Here is a 20,413-nt window from a genome sequence, read left to right on the forward strand (position 1 = left end):
ATAAATATGTTAACCCCTAAACTGCCGCTCCCGGCCCCCGCCGCAACTATAATATATGTATTAACCCCTAAACCGCCACTCCCAGACTCTGCCGCCACCTACATTATACCTATTAACCCCTATCCTGCCCCCCTACACCGTCGCCACCTATAATAAAGTTATTAACCCCTATCCTGCCGATCCCGGACCTCGCCGCAACTAAATAAATAGTTTAACCCATAAACCGCCACTCCCGGACCCCGCCGCAACCTATATTAAACTTATTAACCCCTAATCTGCCCCCCTACACCGTCACCACCTATAATAAATTTATTAACTCCTATCCTGCCCCCCCTACACCGCGGCCACTGTAATAAAATTATTAACCCCTAAACCTAAGTCTAACACTAACCCTAACACCCCCCTAACTTAAATATTAATTAAATAAATCTAAATAATATTACTCTTATTAACTAAGTTAATCCTATTTAAAACTAAATACTTACCTTTAAAATAAACCCTAATATAGCTACGATATAAATAATAATTATATTGTAGCTATCTTAGGATTTATTTTATTTTACAGGTAACTTTCAATTTATTTTAACTAGGTACAATAGCTATTAAATAGTTATTAACTATTTAATAGCTACCTAGTTAAAATAAAGAGAAATTAACCTGTAAAATAAAAACTAACCTAAGTTACAATTACACCTAACACTACACTATACTTTAATAAATTATTCCTATTTAAAACTAAATAGTTACCTGTAAAATAAACACTAAGGCCTAGATTTGGAGTTCGGCGGTAAAAGGGCTGTTAACGCTCCGCGGGCTTTTTTCTGGCCGCACCATAAATTTAACTCTGGTATCGAGAGTTTAATCAAATGCTGCGTTAGGCTCCAAAAAAGGAGCGTAGAGCATTTTTACCGCAAATGCAACTCTCGATACCAGAGTTGCTTACGGACGCGGCCGGCCTCAAAAACGTGCTCGTGCACGATTCTCCCATAGGAAACAATGGGGCTGTTTGAGCTGAAAAAAAACCTAACACCTGCAAAAAAGCAGCGTTCAGCTCCTAACGCAGCCCCATTGTTTCCTATGGGGAAACACTTCCTACGTCTGCACCTAACACCCTAACATGTACCCCGAGTCTAAACACCCCTAAACTTACACTTATTAACCCCTAATCTGCCGCCCCCGCTATCGCTGACCCCTGCATATTTTTTTTAACCCCTAATCTGCCGCTCCGTAAACCGCCGCCACCTACGTTATCCCTATGTACCCCTAATCTGCTGCCCTAACATCGCCGACCCCTATATTATATTTATTAACCCCTAATCTGCCCCCCTCAACGTCGCCGACACCTGCCTACACTTATTAACCCCTAATCTGCCGAGCGGACCTGAGCGCTACTATAATAAAGTTATTAACCCCTAACCCGCCTCACTAACCCTATCATAAATAGTATTAACCCCTAATCTGCCCTCCCTAACATCGCCGACACCTAACTTCAATTATTAACCCCTAATCTGCCGACCGGAGCTCACCGCTATTCTAATAAATGTATTAACCCCTAAAGCTAAGTCTAACCCTAACACTAACACCCCCCTAAGTTAAATATAATTTTTATCTAATGAAATAAATTAACTCTTATTAAATAAATGATTCCTATTTAAAGCTAAATACTTACCTGTAAAATAAATCCTAATATAGCTACAATATAAATTATAATTATATTATAGCTATTTTAGGATTAATATTTATTTTACAGGCAACTTTGTAATTATTTTAACCAGGTACAATAGCTATTAAATAGTTAATAACTATTTAATAGCTACCTAGTTAAAATAATAACAAATTTACCTGTAAAATAAATCCTAACCTAAGATATAATTAAACCTAACACTACCCTATCAATAAAATAATTAAATAAACTACCTACAATTACCTACAATTAACCTAACACTACACTATCAATAAATTAATTAAACACAATTCCTACAAATAAATACAATTAAATAAACTAGCTAAAGTACAAAAAATAAAAAAGAACTAAGTTACAGAAAATAAAAAAATATTTACAAACATAAGAAAAATATTACAACAATTTTAAACTAATTACACCTACTCTAAGCCCCCTAATAAAATAACAAAGCCCCCCAAAATAAAAAATTCCCTACCCTATTCTAAATTAAAAAAATTACAAGCTCTTTTACCTTACCAGCCCTGAACAGGGCCCTTTGCGGGGCATGCCCCAAGAATTTCAGCTCTTTTGCCTGTAAAAGAATAAATACAATACCCCCCCCCCAACATTACAACCCACCACCCACATACCCCTAATCTAACCCAAACCCCCCTTAAATAAACCTAACACTAAGCCCCTGAAGATCTTCCTACCTTGTCTTCACCATACCAGGTTCACCGATCCGTCCTTAAGAGCTCCTCCGATGTCCTGATCCAAGCCCAAGCGGGGGGCTGAAGAGGTCCATGATCCGGTCAAAGTCTTCATCCAAGCGGGGCAGAAGAGGATCTTCCATCCGATTGAAGTCATCATCCAGGCGGCATCTTCTATGGTCTTCCATCCGGAGCGAAGCGGCAGGATCCAGAAGACCTCCAGCGCGGAACATCCATCCGGACCGACGACTGAACGACGAATGACTGTTCTATCAGCCAATCGGAATTAAGGTAGGAATTTTCTGATTGGCTGATTCCATTTTCTGATTGGCTGATTCCAATCTGATTGGCCGATCCAACCAGCCAATCAGATTGAGCTCGCATTCTATTGGCTGATCGGAACAGCCAATAGAATGCAAGCTCAATCTGATTGGCTGATTGGATCAGCCAATCGGATTGAACTAGATTCTGATTGACTGATTCCATCAGCCAATCAGAAAATTCCTACCTTAATTCCGATTGGCTGATAGAATCCTATCAGCCAATCGGAATTCGAGGTACGCCATCTTGGATGACGTCCCTTAAAGGAACAGTCATTCGTCGTTCAGTCGTCGGTCCGGATGGATGTTCCGCACTGGAGGTCTTCTGGATCCTGCCGCTTCGCTCCGGATGGAAGACCATAGAAGATGCCGCCTGGATGATGACTTCAATCGGATGGAAGATCCTCTTCTGCCCCGCTTGGATGAAGACTTTGACCGGATCATGGACCTCTTCAGCCCCCCGCTTGGGCTTGGATCAGGACATCGGAGGAGCTCTTCAGGACGGATCGGTGAACCTGGTATGGTGAAGACAAGGTAGGAAGATCTTCAGGGGCTTAGTGTTAGGTTTATTTAAGGGGGGTTTGGGTTAGATTAGGGGTATGTGGGTGGTGGGTTGTAATGTTGGGGGGGGGTATTGTATTTATTCTTTTACAGGCAAAAGAGCTGAAATTCTTGGGGCATGCCCCGCAAAGGGCCCTGTTCAGGGCTGGTAAGGTAAAAGAGCTTGTAATTTTTTTAATTTAGAATAGGGTAGGGAATTTTTTATTTTGGGGGGCTTTGTTATTTTATTAGGGGGCTTAGAGTAGGTGTAATTAGTTTAAAATTGTTGTAATATTTTTCTTATGTTTGTAAATATTTTTTTTATTTTCTGTAACTTAGTTCTTTTTTATTTTTTGTACTTTAGCTAGTTTATTTAATTGTATTTATTTGTAGGAATTGTGTTTAATTAATTTATTGATAGTGTAGTGTTAGGTTAATTGTAGGTAATTGTAGGTAGTTTATTTAATTATTTTATTGATAGGGTAGTGTTAGGTTTAATTATATCTTAGGTTAGGATTTATTTTACAGGTAAATGTGTTATTATTTTAACTAGGTAACTATTAAATAGTTCTTAACTATTTAATAGCTATTGTACCTGGTTAAAATAATTACAAAGTTGCCTGTAAAATAAATATTAATCCTAAAATAGCTATAATATAATTATAATTTATATTGTAGCTATATTAGGATTTATTTTACAGGTAAGTATTTAGCTTTAAATAGGAATCATTTATTTAATAAGAGTTAATTTATTTCGTTAGATAAAAATTATATTTAACTTAGGGGGGTGTTAGTGTTAGGGTTAGACTTAGCTTTAGGGGTTAATCAATTTATTAGAATAGCGGTGAGCTCCGGTCGGCAGATTAGGGGTTAATAATTGAAGTTAGGTGTCGGCGATGTTAGGGAGGGCAGATTAGGGGTTAATACTATTTATGATAGGGTTAGTGAGGCGGGTTAGGGGTTCATAACTTTATTATAGTAGCACTCAGGTCCGCTCGGCAGATTAGGGGTTAATAAGTGTAGGCAGGTGTCGGCGACGTTGAGGGGGGCAGATTAGGGGTTAATAAATATAATATAGGGGTCGGCGATGTTAGGGCAGCAGATTAGGGGTACATAGGGATAACGTAGGTGGCGGCGATTTGCGGTCGGAAGATTAGGGGTTAATTATTTTAAGTAGCTGGCGGCGACGTTGTGGGGGGCAAGTTAGGGGTTAATAAATATAATATAGGGGTCGGCGGGGTTAGGGGCAGCAGATTAGGGGTACATAAGTATAACGTAGGTGGCGGTCGGCAGATTAGGGGTTAAAAATTTTAATCGAGTGGCGGCGATGTGGGGGGACCTCGGTTTAGGGGTACATAGGTAGTTTATGGGTAGAGGGGAGAAAAGAAGGAGGCGCCACAATAGTGTGAAATCGTAGATGAATATGACCCCCACACAACGATACAAGATCACTTACTAGATTCAAAGCACTTGAGAAGTGCCACAAGCGCAGGCTGAACTATTCACAAGCTGTCCAGCGAGCTTATCCTCACGATCAACTCCGATCCAGTAGCCAAAGTAAAGATTTCATGAAACCCCACAGGTACTTGGGATTGCAAAAATGCCCAATGATGGTACAAGTATCCTCCTCAGGGCAAATGCACAGCTATTATTGTTGTGTCAAAAGCTGATAGCTGATAACAAGTTAAAAGTAAAATAGCTTTTCAAAGCAAAGATAAAAACAAGCGTGATGACAGATAGGTTAAAATATAACATATAAGTTTATTAAAACCTAATACACTACGCGTTTCCCGGTCACAACAACCGTTTCATCAGGTGTATAGAACTAACAGTCATCACACTATTTAAAACAAATCTCGGCGTTCACCAGTTGACAATGCGCATGCTCATAAAAGCTGTTACCAATGAGATGATAAACTGAGCCGGCAAGCGTTATGATTGGACCTAAAGATGGGCGTGTGGTACCAGCCCCTGAAGCGTGAATAACCTGTCACTCAAATGGCGACATTGAAGGCTCGCTCCAATTACTATCTAAAAGTACGGCTGGGTGATTTAAATACACACTGTGATTAAAAATAAACATATATACATTACTGGAAAGGGACTTAGATATACCTCATGGGCAGTGGTCCCCAAAATATCACCATATAGGCCGGTATGATTTCCTATATAGAAATGATAAAAAAATTTTAAGAGATCAATTTTCTCATCAACATATATGTCATTCATGATTCATTGGGAGCAAAACTACTGAGTGATAGCTATTTGATGCATGTAGGCAAAAATTTATAATATATCTAATGGAAGATATATGCCGAGAATTACAGCAAAGCACCTCCCAAGAAAACATTCCTATTAGAGTAAAGATACTAATATAATATCGATATAAATATAAACAAATATAAGGTAAATGCCAACTCAGGGATCATCTCATAAGTCACAACTCCATGTCTATGAGTGATGCACTAGAACTTATACTTTCATAAAAAACACAATAAATATGTAGTAATAAAAATACAATATCGTATATCTACATAACAAAACAATTCTCAAAAGGATAAATACCAATTAAAAAAGTGACTAAATATAATCCAAAAATGTTTCAATTAAAAGCTGCCATGTCAATGTTTTCATTTAGACCATGGGGTTTCAAAGTTTTTAATTTCCATATCCAATAGGTCTCTCTTTGTCGTAAGTGTATGAACCTATTTCTACCCCATTTAGGAGCTACATGTTCTATAGGGAGAATATTAAATATATCGTTTTCTCCTGGATGGCATACGCCCTTATGGCGAGGAACACTATGATTTACCAATTCATTCTTTACATTTCTCGTGTGTTCACCCCATCTCTTTTTGATGGGTCTTGAGGTTCTCCCAACATACTGAACCCCACATTTGCATTGTAACAAATACACCATAAATGTTGAATCACACGTGAAGTGTGAAGAAACCATGAATTTTTCATTGGTGACTGAGGACTTAAATTCATTAACACTCCCCATCGTATAGCTACAAAGGCCACAATTATTTTTCCCACATTTAAAAAAACCTATCTTGGTGTTCAAAAAAGAATTGGTGTTAGATTTAGAACTAGTTATCAGCCTGTTTGTGCGTTTTTTCATTAGAATCTTACTTGGTGCCAACTTATTTTTAAGTGTTTGAGCTCTTCTAAAAGTGCATATAGGGATATCATCCAAAATTTGTTTCAAGACTGGATCATTTTTTAAAATGAACCAGTATTTTTGTAAGATATTCTTGATTAAATGATGGTTATTATTATACCTAGTAATGAATCGAGGATGATTGCTATTTTTAGAATTATAAAGCAAACTCTCCTCTTCCACATTCCCTGTTTTTACAAATTTGTCCTTTTTCTCAGAGTTGAACAAATCTGCTCTTATTTTATTCCTAGCTTTTTGATAGCCTAATTCTATAAGTTTTGGTGGATATTCTTTAGCAAGAAACCTTTCTTTTAATATTTTTGATTGTTCATCAAACACAGACATTTCAGTACAATTTCTGCGTATTCTGCAGAATTGGTTGAATGGAATATTTTCTTTCCACGGTTTATAGTGATTACTTTTAAAATTCAAATAACTATTCGTATCCACAGTTTTGAAAAATGTCTTAGTTAAGATAGACCCTTTTGGATCCCAATATAATGTGAGATCCAAAAATTCAATTTGTTCTTTTGAAATATTGGATGTAAATGTTAAACCCATATTGTTGGAGTTGAGGGATGTTACAAATTCCTCTGCCTTCAATACTGTTCCATCCCATATAAAGAGCAAATCATCAATAAAGCGGCCATAGAAGACCAGGTTCGCCCTCGCCGGGGAATTATAGATATACTCCTCTTCAAAGGACCCCATAAACAAATTAGCAAAGCTGGGGGCGAACCTGGTCCCCATGGCCGTGCCCTTTACTTGTAGGAAAAACTGCTCCTGAAATACAAAATAATTGTGCTTAAGCACAAAAGAGATGGCATCTAATAGAAAGATTTTTTGCTGTTCAGGTAAATAAATATCTCTAGATAAAAATTTATCAATAGAGTTAATGCCTAACTCGTGTGCTATATTTGAATAGAGAGCTGACACATCACATGTCATCCAAACTAAATTTTTTACATCCAAGTTTTTTAATTTCGATAATTTACTAATTAAATCCGGTGTGTCTTTTATATATGATGGTAAACACTTTACTTCCTTTTTCAAAAAGGAGTCTATGTATTCAGATAGATTACACGTTAGGTTCCCGATCCCCGATATAATCGGGCGACCGGGAGGGTTATCCTTACACTTATGAATCTTAGGGAGGTGGTAGTAGTATGCAAGGCTAGGGGTACCCGGGTTCAAAAATTCTTTTTCTTTTTTGGTGAGGATCCCTTTGTAGTATCCATCATCTATAAGTTTAACCAAACCAATCATATATTTCTTAGTAGGGTTAAAAGTCAATCTCTTATAGTACTCAGGATTACATAGGATCCGATTTGCTTCCCCTAGATAATCACCCCAGTCCTGCAATACCACTCCACCTCCCTTGTCGGCTTGTCTGATCACTAGAGACTGATCTTTAGCTAGCTTAGATAAGGCTCTAATTTCATAGATGTTCAAATTTGAGGCCTTCTTTCTATTTCTATTGATATTATTCATAGAACTAAACTCTTCCAGAACCAAGTCTTGAAAGAGTTGGATATTATGATTGGTGATGGGAGGATTAAAACTGGATTTCAACATTAGATTAGAATGAACAAAATCATCAAACAGAGAATTACATAGATCTTCTGGTTCATAATAGATAATATCTGTAGAGGGTCTTTCAGACATATCATTAGTAATAATAGGTATCCGTTTATCTTGTTTTAATTTTTTATCACAGAAGTATCGTTGTACCGATAGCTTCCTGATAAATTTATTCAGATCAACAAATAATTCAAATATATTATGCTCATCTGAAGGACAAAAAGATAGCCCTCTGTTTAGGACACAAATCTCTTCGTTTGTCAACACATGGCTAGAAAGATTAAATATACCATCTTTCATCCTTCTAAGTTTCTCCTTTTTGGAAGATTTTGCTCTCCCTCTGCTGCCACGTTTGCATATGTTCTTTTTCTTGGTGGCGGAGTATAGAAACCTTCTTTTACATAGTTGGTTTCCATTTGTTTTAATCTGATAGGTATTTGTCTTTGATGTTGTCTGTGATGATCTTGTTTCTTGTCTAAATGAAAACCCTGTGGTCTTTCTATTTTGTGTTCAGGTTCTGTATTATAGTATGCTGAACTAGATGGTTTAAAATGGTGACCCTTGTTATGATAATAACTCGTGTTACCATTATTATAGGAAAGACTCGTATTACCGTAATCCCTGTCTTGTTCTCTTTTATACCAATCATTATCCTCTTTCCTGTACTCTATAGAATTGTTCCTCTCTTTATATTGTTCTTGGGGAAAAAATCTCTGTTTGCTTTTCCAAGTGGAGTTATACTGTCTGGGAGAGTTATATCCCCTATTGAAATCCTTATTATCATTAAAATTATTTTTATTATTATTATGATACCCATAATCGCCATTTTTATAATTCACATTTTTCCTTTTATCCTTCGGTTTCCTGTATTCTACTCTAGTCCAATCATCTTTTTTAGAAAATTTTTCTGTATTAGGGTTCTCCTCTACAACTAAACCTTCTTCCATAGCAGTTTCAGAAGGATTTTTATAGATACATCCTTCTAAATAGTCTTTTTCGTCTCTGGCTAGTTTCTTAGATTTAATCTTAATCAATTTCTTTTGATATTTATCTGTTCTCTCTAAAATTTCTTTATTTTTATTTTCATATTCAGAGTGTTGTTGATATTTAAGAAGAGCTGCTTGAAGTTCTTCTATTAAGGATTCGGTGTTATTCAACAACATTTCTCTGTGCTCAATCAATAGATCAATTAATTTGAAAGAACACTCAGATAATAAATTCTGCCATTTAGATGTTAATTCAGCATTATTTGTAAATGAACATAATTTAGATAATCTAAGACCTCTGGGTATATGCCCCTTTAATTTGTATTTTTTTAAAGTGTCAATATCCCACCAGTGTCTGTGCTCTTGTTTAAGTGCATCCTCTAACTTAATAAATAGTTGTGTCATGGATAAATTACTATTATCTGTGGATGTAGATGTCTCAATAAAATTGTCACATGTGCTGAGAGTCAAACGACTCTGATTGCGGATTTCCTTACTTTGCATTTTACAAAATTTCGAAAAATATATTGATAATTAATATTAAAGTCGCTCTTCACCAAAGCCCAATAGTAAAAAGAAAAGTGATATATAAAAAAATGAAGGCGCCTAAATATGCAAACGAATAAAGTGTACAAAAAGTAATCATGTGATGTATATCCCAAAAACTCGACTGCCCTCTTCAACAAAGGACAAGGATTGAAAATGTGTGTGATATGTGTTCACAACTATATTCTTGAAGTGATAAATAATTATATATAAAAGTACATATGAGTGTACAAAAAATAAATATATAACAAAATGACAGTGAATATAGATATAAACACTGTGCCTATAAAGTGTTACTATTGTGTCTTCCAAATCGAAAACAACCTCCAGCAACTATGTTGCTGAGATGATGTAACTATCAATACAAGAGATGTTACAGACGCACAATAGTAATAAACAGTGTTAGAGACACAAATTGGTGGAGGTATAACATATAAATACCAGTACAAACAATAGGTGCCCAAAAACAAAATAGGGTGTATAAAAAGTTCTTATCCAAAGTACATGGAGTGGAGATTATTTCCTCCGGGTGTTCCCTCAGATAACGGGTATGCGGCAGCAAATAGTCCTTCCAAAACTGATGGCACCAGCGACGATCTGCAGATAGAGGGGAGAAAAGAAGGAGGCGCCACAATAGTGTGAAATCGTAGATGAATATGACCCCCACACAACGATACAAGATCACTTACTAGATTCAAAGCACTTGAGAAGTGCCACAAGCGCAGGCTGAACTATTCACAAGCTGTCCAGCGAGCTTATCCTCACGATCAACTCCGATCCAGTAGCCAAAGTAAAGATTTCATGAAACCCCACAGGTACTTGGGATTGCAAAAATGCCCAATGATGGTACAAGTATCCTCCTCAGGGCAAATGCACAGCTATTATTGTTGTGTCAAAAGCTGATAGCTGATAACAAGTTAAAAGTAAAATAGCTTTTCAAAGCAAAGATAAAAACAAGCGTGATGACAGATAGGTTAAAATATAACATATAAGTTTATTAAAACCTAATACACTACGCGTTTCCCGGTCACAACAACCGTTTCATCAGGTGTATAGAACTAACAGTCATCACACTATTTAAAACAAATCTCGGCGTTCACCAGTTGACAATGCGCATGCTCATAAAAGCTGTTACCAATGAGATGATAAACTGAGCCGGCAAGCGTTATGATTGGACCTAAAGATGGGCGTGTGGTACCAGCCCCTGAAGCGTGAATAACCTGTCACTCAAATGGCGACATTGAAGGCTCGCTCCAATTACTATCTAAAAGTACGGCTGGGTGATTTAAATACACACTGTGATTAAAAATAAACATATATACATTACTGGAAAGGGACTTAGATATACCTCATGGGCAGTGGTCCCCAAAATATCACCATATAGGCCGGTATGATTTCCTATATAGAAATGATAAAAAAATTTTAAGAGATCAATTTTCTCATCAACATATATGTCATTCATGATTCATTGGGAGCAAAACTACTGAGTGATAGCTATTTGATGCATGTAGGCAAAAATTTATAATATATCTAATGGAAGATACATGCCGAGAATTACAGCAAAGCACCTCCCAAGAAAACATTCCTATTAGAGTAAAGATACTAATATAATATCGATATAAATATAAACAAATATAAGGTAAATGCCAACTCAGGGATCATCTCATAAGTCACAACTCCATGTCTATGAGTGATGCACTAGAACTTATACTTTCATAAAAAACACAATAAATATGTAGTAATAAAAATACAATATCGTATATCTACATAAAAAAACAATTCTCAAAAGGATAAATACCATAGTTTATGGGTGTTAGTGTACTTTAGGGTACAGTAGTTAAGAGCTTTATGAACCGGCGTTAGCCAGAAAGCTCTTAACTCCTGCTATTTTCAGGCGGCTGGAATCTTGTCTTTAGAGCTCTAACGCTCACTTCAGAAACGACTCTAAATACCGGCGTTAGAAAGATCCCATTGAAAAGATAGGCTACGCAAATGGAGTAGGGGGATCTGCGGTATGGAAAAGTCGCGGCTGAAAAGTGAGCGTTAGACCCTTTAATCACTGACTCCAAATACCAGCGGGCGGCCAAAACCAGCGTTAGGAGCCTCTAACGCTGGTTTTGACAGCTACCGCCGAACTCCAAATCTAGGCCTAAGATAGCTACAATATAATTAATAATTACATTGTAACTATTTTAGGATTTATATTTATTTTACAGGTAACTTTGTATTTATTTTAGCTAGAAATACAACCCCCCAACATTAAAACCCACCACCCACATACCCCTAATCTAACCCAAACACCCCTTAAAGAAACCTAACACTACCCCCCTGAAGATCATCCTACCTTGAGTTGTCTTCAGCCAGCTGACCATCGATGGAACCGAAGAGGAGATCCGGAGCGGCAGAAGTCATCATCCAAGGGGCGCTGAAGAAATCTTCCATCCGATGAAGTCCTCATCCAGGCGGCGCTGAAGAAGTCTTCCATCCGGGCGATGTCATCTTCCAAGCGGCGTCTTCAATCTTCATCCATCCGGAGCGGAGCGGAGCCATCTTCAGACGAGCCGACGCGGAGCCATCCTGTTCCGATCAGCCAATAGAATGCAAGCTCAATCTGATTGAAGATTGAAGATGCCGCTTGGAAGATGACATTGCTTGGATGGAAGAATCCTATCAGCCAATCGGAATTTGAGGGACGCCATCTTGGATGACGTCATTTAAAGGAACCTTCATTCGGACTTAGGACGTCAGAAGAAGAGGATGGATCCGCGTCGGCTGCTTCAAGATTGTCCCGCTCCTCGCCAGATGGAAGAAGATAGAAGATGCCGCTTGGATGAAGATATTTGCCGGTCCGGATCTCCTCTTCTTGCCGGATAGGATGAAGACTCTGGAGCCTCTTCTGGACCTCTTCTTGCCGTATAGGAGGAAGACTTCGGACCCTCTTCTGGATGGATCGGTGATACCCTGTGTGGTGAAGACAAGGTAGGAAGATCTTCAGGGGCTTAGTGTTATTTAAGGGGGGTTTGGGTTAGATTAGGGGTATGTGGGTGGTGGGTTGTAATGTTGGGGGGGTATTGTATGTTTATTTAAATGCAAAAGAGCTGTTTTCTTTGGGGCATGCCCCGCAAACGGCCCTTTTAAGGGCTGCTAAGGTAAAAGAGCTGACAAATTTTTATTTTAGAATAGGGTAGGGCATTTTTTTATTTTGGGGGGCTTTGTTATTTTTTAGGGGGCTTAGAGTAGGTGTAATTAGTTTAAAATTCTTGTAATCTTTTTTTATTTTTTTGTAATTTAGTGTTTGTTTGTTTTTGTAATTTAGTGATTGTTTTTTTTTTGTAATTTAGTTTAGTTGATTTAATTGTAGATTATTGTAGATAGTTTATTTAATTAATGTATTGATAGTGTAGTGTTAGGTTTAATTGTAACTTAAAGTCTTTTTAAGCTCATGTAAGTCATAATAAAATATGTTAATTTTTTCTATGTCTGGAGGCTGGCCGGAGTCTTTTTTCTGTTTAATTGTAACTTAGGTTAGGATTTATTTTACAGGTAATTTTGTAATTATTTTAACTAGGTAACTATTAAATAGTTAATAACTATTTAATAGCTATTGTACCTGGTTAAAATAAATACAAAGTTGCCTGTAAAATAAATATTAATCCTAAAATAGCTACAATATAATTATTATTTATATTGTAGCTATATTAGGGTTTATTTTACAGGTAAGTATTTAGATTTAAATAGGAATAATTTATTTAATAAGATTTATTTTATTTTGTTAGATTTAAATTATATTTAACTTAGGGGGGTGTTAGGGTTAGGGTTAGACTTAGCTTTAGGGGTTAATATATTTATTAGAGTAGCGGCAAGGTCCGGTCGGCAGATTAGGGGTTAATACTTGAAGTTAGGTGTCGGCGATGTTAGGGAGGGCAGATTAGGGGTTAATACTATTTATTATAGGGTTTTTGAGGCGGGAGTGAGGCGGATTAGGGGTTAATACATTTATTATAGTAGCGGTGAGGTCCGGTCGGCAGATTAGGGGTTAATTGTAGGTAGGTAGCGGCGACATTGGGGGGGGCAGATTAGGGGTTAATAAATATAATATAGGGGTCGGCGATGTTAGGGGCAGCAGATTAGGGGTACATAGGGATAATGTAGGCTTTGGCGGTGTGCGGTCGGCAGATTAGGGGTTAAAAAAATGTAATAGAGTGGCGGCGATGTGGGGGGACCTCGGTTTAGGGGTATATAGGTAGTTTATGGGTGTTAGTGTACTTTATAGCACAATATTTAAGAGCTTTATAAACCGGCGTTAGCCCATAAAGCTCTTAACTCCTGACTTTTTTCTGCGGCTGGAGTTTTGTCGGTAGAGGGTCTACCGCTCACTTCAGCCAAGACTCTAAATACCAGCGTTAGGCATATCCCATTGAAAAGATAGGATACGCAATTGGCGAAAGGGGATCTGCGGTATGGAAAAGTCGCGGCTTGAAAGTGAGCGTTAGACCCTTTACCAGCGGCCGGCCAAAAGCAGCGTTAGGACCCCATTAACGCGGAACTCTAAATCTAGCCGTAAGTGAATACTCTGTGATCACAACCTTTGTTTTCCTTATGACCTGTTTTGCTCCATATTGGGGTTGTTCATACTTTTCAATTAAGCCACATTTTTGTATATCTACTATCCAGAGAGACTTTGGGGTAGATTCGCTGTAGCGAATCATGTCCGCCTGACAACGCTAATTGCTGACAGCATACACTGTCGGCATTTAATATTGCACAAGTATTTCTTGTGAAATGCTTGGACAATGCCGCCCCCTGCACATTTGCGGCCAATCAGTCGTTAGCAGGAGGTGTCAATCATCCAGATCATATTAGATCGGTATGATTGAAGTCCGCCACATAAGAGGTGGTGGAAAAGTTAAGGATCTTACGACCGCTGCTTCTTAACTTAAGTTTCCGATAAGCCGGAAACTTTGGGAGTAGATTACAGCAACCACTGTTTGTTAAATCTACCCCTCAATGTCTGATTGCTCTCATATTTAAGTGAAGAATATAGGTATATGATGTATTGCTGTATAATCAAATGCTTAAAAGAGATATTTATTTATCAGGGTGGTGGAGTAGAAAGGACTCAGAGGTTTATGTATATGAGTATATATATATATATATATATAAAAACCCATCAGTTACACAGTGTTACCCTCCAATGGTCATCCGCCTGGGTGCCAACATGTAATCAATAATCCAAAAATAATGGTCGCACTCTCAGGTCTTTTAGTGAAAAAAACGTAGTAAATTTTAATGAAACGTTTTCGGGGTAATCTACCCCATCATCAGCATAAACAAACAGTGCATCAAACAAACTTAAATAGAAGCATGTTGCTCATTAAACAAATCAAAAGTAAATCAGAAATACCTGTGTGTGTAAATTTCTCAGTGTGGTGTCTCCAAACAGTGTGTGTGTGGACCGCTTACTTTGCGTTCCACTGTGAGGACCGGAAGTGTAAAGTGTAGTATTGTATCCGGTGTCCTCGATTTTATAAAAGACTTATATTGTTATTATATACATGCAAAGATCCTGTGTTGCTTGTTCTAAGCTACTAAATATGTGATAATGTTTCAAGCTCTGTGTCTTTCTTGACAGTGTATCACACTCTAAGTGTATTGTAGCATTTGCGTACATTTATTTAGCCAGTGCCTAATATATTACACCTAAGCTCTTATATACATATATACATTACTTCCTGTTATCTAGATTACATCTCCCTTACTCGCATGTTACTGCTGCCTGTTGCGATGATCTGCGTGACAGGTTCGATAGAACTTGCTGTCATATTGTAGTTGTCATGGTGACCATTTGTTGTGCCGGTTCTACTTAGGCGGATTGATCTATTGGTTTACCTGTCTCAGTTTACGTTATCCTATAGCCGGTACATATTGCCTTCATGCCTCACTGTTAGCCTGGTTTTCATACATCTATATACCTCTTTTGCCTGTCCTAAAGTGTGTTAGTTAAAGGCATATATAGGGGCTGAACAGTATGCTCTGGCTCTTATTGTATATAGTGTCTGTATATTATCTCGAGTATGGAACATGTATTTCTAAAGCTGGCTATGTGGATTATGTGGTAGGTCCCCACCACTGAACTTTGATAACAGAAAAATAAAAGCATCAAACCATATAGCATGGATAGAAAATACAAGAATACAGAAATAACTAGTAAATAAACAAATAAATAAACAGCAGCCTCTTTGTTGCTGCTGCATTGCACACTTAACTTTAGTAATGTATAGTTGGTTTTTGATCTTGTTGTAAATTATATTGTATCTATCTCTATTATGTCTGTATACACTTTACATCTAATACACACATCTTAGCTCTCTTAATGTATAATAAAGAAAGCTATTGTTATATATATATTACTGTGTATATATATATATACATACACAGTAATGTGCAAAAGTCTTAGGCCACCATTATATGTGTTGTTTAATCAAGGTTTTAATGACCATCTATATTTATTTGTTTGTCTCTTAATTAAGATACAAACAAATACAGAAAATATGTAAAAAAAAACCAAGATGGCTTCTTCAGTTAAAAGTCTATTTAGTGTGACCTCCCTTATTGCTAAGCACATCTTAATCTCTTTTAAGGAGACTGTCCTGAAGTTTTCTGAAGTAATCTTCTGGTATGTTATACCAAGCTTATTTCAGCACTTCCCAGAGTTCTTATTCAGATTTAGGTTGTCTTTTATTTATTTCTCTGTCCAGTTAAGCCCATACTGTCTATAGGTCTGGACTCTGTGGAGGCCAGTCCATGATTGTCAGTGTTTTATCCGCTGTTTTTCTCTCCTAATATGATTTCACTGCATTAGCAGTGTGCTTGGGATTGTTATCATGCTGAAATGTAAAACACTTCCCAATAAGCCACATTCAAGAAGGCATGGCATGATGAATTAAAACATGTCTGTACTTTTTAGCATTCATAATCCCATCATTTCGGACAATATCGGCAACACCACTGACAGAAAAGCAGCCCCAAACCAGGACAGACCCTCCACCATGTTTCACTGAAGGCCACAAGCACTCGTTCTTCTATCTCTCTCCAAATCTTCTTCTCACAGATTGTTGACAACTGGACTCAAAAAATGTGAAACTTGGATTTGTCACTCCATAATACAGCAGTCATTTTGACATTAAATATTAGGACAAATACAGGTGTTAGCAATTACATTAATTAGGGTTCCATTGCATTTAGCTCTACGAGAGCCTGCTATAACTCAAGTGTAAGGGGGGTAAAACTAAATATTTGCCACTTTAGACTATTGAACTGTCACGCTCAGCTGCTGGGAAGCTCTGCAGTCCTCTATGTGTGCTTGATTGACAGGTGTCTGAGCCACCCCTTCCTGATGATGTCACAACCAGGATTTTTATTCCGGGCTTCCTGTTTCTCCAGTGCCCGTTTGTTTGTTTACCTTTGTGGCTTCTGTTACGAATTCACTGTGGAATCTCTCTAACTTCTGCTTTTCTGTTGCCAATCTCTTCAAGGACTGACTATGCTGGATTAACCTTCCACCTCCTGATTACCTGTCTCCACACAATGCAAGTACTGTTTGTTTTGTGAAACTTTCAAACTGCCTGTTTACCTGCTGCAAATTCTGACTACTCTGTGTACTGCCAAACTATTCAAATACTGTTATTTCTGTGAAACCTTGAATCTGCATGTTTACCTGTTTCCAAACTCTGCAAATACAATTATTCAGTGTAAACCTTCAAACTGCTTGATATCCTGTAGCCAATCTCAACAAGTTCTGACAACACAGTGTTAACCTTCAAACTACCTGATTACATGTTGTTAATTCTGCAAGTTCTGACTACACAGTGTTAACCCTCAAACAGCCTGATTACCTGTTGCATACTCTGCAAAGACTGTCTACTCAGTGTTAACCCTCAAACTGCCTGATTACCTGTTGCATACTCTGCAAAGACTGTCTACACAGTGTTAACCCTCAGACTGTCTTATAACAAATTACCTACTCCTGCATTATTAACTGTTTCCTGTTTTACCCTTCTTCTATCTGAGTATAAGTGGACTATCCCTGCTCTCCTGATTCAGTGTAAGACATTTCCTGAAACCAGTTCCTTATTCAGAACTCTATCTGGCTTATATCTTGAATTACTTTGGCACAGGCTAACCCTGCTCCATATCGTGAGTACTTTGTTTTTTGGAGGTTGTTGTGGGGTCACGTCCTGGATTAAACTCAGAGTGCAAGGGTGATGTTTAAGTTCGCCCTAGCATTTGGGTCTTCTTCTGGACATTTCCTTAACCTGACAGTACAAACGGGCCATAATATGGACCCTGATGAGTTATCCAGGGCTGTGGCTCTACAAGGGCAACTTCTAGGAAATCATTCTGCTCATTTGCAATCTTTGGATTCCAAGCTTGACCAGATTACTGCTCTGCTACATAACCTCTCCACTCCATCTCAAGCTACGGCGACTCCTGCTGCCACTGCTACTAGCACCAATGCTGTCTTTAATCCACCTCAAACTGTTGGACAGAATATATCACGAATCCCACTTCCAGATAAATATGACGGTAATCCTGAAGAATGCTGTGGATTCCTTAATCAGTGTCGTTTACACTTCAGAAACAATCCTCAAGTTTTTTCCAATTCTACTTCCAAAATCACCTTTATTATTTCCCTCATTAAGGGTAAGGCTCTAGCCTGGGTCTTTTAGCGAAGAATGATCCGTTACTACAGGATGTGGAATTATTTGTGTCCATTTTTTCTTCTGCTTTTGACAAGCCTGGGAGGTCTGCAGCTGCTGAGGCAGGATTGTTGGATCTGAGACAGGGATCCCTTTTGGTAGCTCAATATGCTATTGAATTCAGGACTTTAGCCGCAGAAACTGATTGGAGCCATGGAGCCTTACGGGCAGACTTTTGCAAAGGACTTTGCGAACGCCTTAAGGATGAACTTGTATTTCGGGAACTCCCCGATTCATTGGAGGGTCTTATCAATTTATGTATTACTCTTGACGCCCGGCATTCTGAACGTCTTCAGGAGAGAGATAGGAATCAGAGATCCTTTGTTAAATCTTCTTTTCGTCCTCCTATTCGAACCTCAAGTCTTTCTAATAATAATTCCCAATCTCCTGAGTCTGTGGAACCCATGGAAGTAGGAGCTATTAAATTGTCAGAAGCTAAACGCCATAGAAGGTGTACTCTTGGGTTATGTCTGTATTGTGATACCGAAGGACATTTACTGAAGGACTGTCCTATCCAGCCAGTAAAAGCCAAGGCTTAACTTTTGATAGAGGGACAGAGTTAAGCTAGAATCCCATGTCTTCCCTCAATTCTAAACTTTTTGTTCCTGTAACTATCTCTTTTGGGGACACCAAGTTTTGAGCTCAAGCTCTCATCGATTCTGGAGCTGCTGGAGTATTCAAGCCAAGAAACAGTTAATTAAGGTAACTACTGTCAGTGGACAGCCTCTAGGTACTGGTATCATACAATATTCTACCATTCCTCTTCTTTTGACTGTGGGCATACTTCATTCTGAAATTATTTGTTTTGATGTCATCTCTTCTCCCCACATACCATTGATTCTGGGGTTACCTTGGTTGCAGCTTCATGATCCAGTTTTCTCATGGTCTAAAGGAGAACTTATTTCCTGGGGAACTACCTGTTTCAAACATTGCCTGCAAAATCCCTCTAAACCATCTTGTCCTGTCATAGCTATGGTGGAAGTTCCTGAATCATTGCCTAATTACTATCATGCCTTTTGTGATGTGTTTTCTAAAAAAGAGGCTGAGACGTTACCTCCACACCGGATATTTGACTGTCCTATCGAATTGTATTCAGGGGCTCCTCTACCTAAGGGAAGGACCTATCCCCTCTCTCGTCAAGAAAATGTCTCTCTTGAGGAATACATAAAGGACAACTTAGCCAGAGGATTTATTCATCCTTCCTCTTCACCTGTTGGTGCAGGTTTTTTCTTCATTGGGAAAAAAGATGGAGGTCTTTGTCCCTGTATTGATTATCAAGTTTTGAATCAGATAACTGTCAAAAACAGCTATCCTCTGCCACTCATTTCTGAGTTATTCGATCGTCTTCAAGGTGCTTCTATTTTTTCCAAGTTAGATCTCCGTGGGGCCTACAATCTGGTCAGAACCTGTAAAGGAGACGAATGGAAGATGGCATTTAACACTAGATTTGGTCACTACGAGTATCTAGTAATGCCATTCGTATTGTGCAATGCACCAGTAGTATTTCAGCACTTTGTTAACGAAATCTTCAGAGACTATCTAAATCAATTTGTTATCATTTACCTCAATGACATTCTGATCTATTCGAAAACATTACAGGAACATGTACATCATGTAAGACTGGTACTTCAGAGGTTACGAGACAATTCCCAGTTTGCTAAATTGGAGAAATGCTCTTTTCATCAGAGTTCCATCCCCTTTTTGGGGTATATCATTTCTGAATCATGTTTTGAGATGGATCCTGCTAAACTGTCGGCTATCAAGGACTGGCCCAGACCAACTACTCTCAAATCCCTGCAGAGGTTTCTTGGCTTTGCCAATTACTATAGAAAGTTTATAAAGAACTTTGCTGACATCACGTCTCCACTCACTTCTCTTACTAAGAAAGGGCAAAATTGTAAGAACTGGTCCTCTTCGGCAGTACAGGCTTTTGAAACGATAAAATCAGCATTTTCTTCTGCACCTCTTCTCAGTCATCCAATTCCTGATCTCCAATTTATTTTGGAGGTTGACGCTTCCTCTATAGCAGCTGGAGCGGTTCTCTCCCAACGTGATCCGACTACCAGCAAGATACATCCTGTGGCGTTCTTATCGAAAAAATTCAATCCTGCCGAGTTAAATTATGATGTGGGCAATAAGGAGCTT

Source organism: Bombina bombina, chromosome 3 (genome assembly GCF_027579735.1).
Source record: "Bombina bombina isolate aBomBom1 chromosome 3, aBomBom1.pri, whole genome shotgun sequence".
NCBI lineage: Eukaryota > Metazoa > Chordata > Amphibia > Anura > Bombinatoridae > Bombina > Bombina bombina.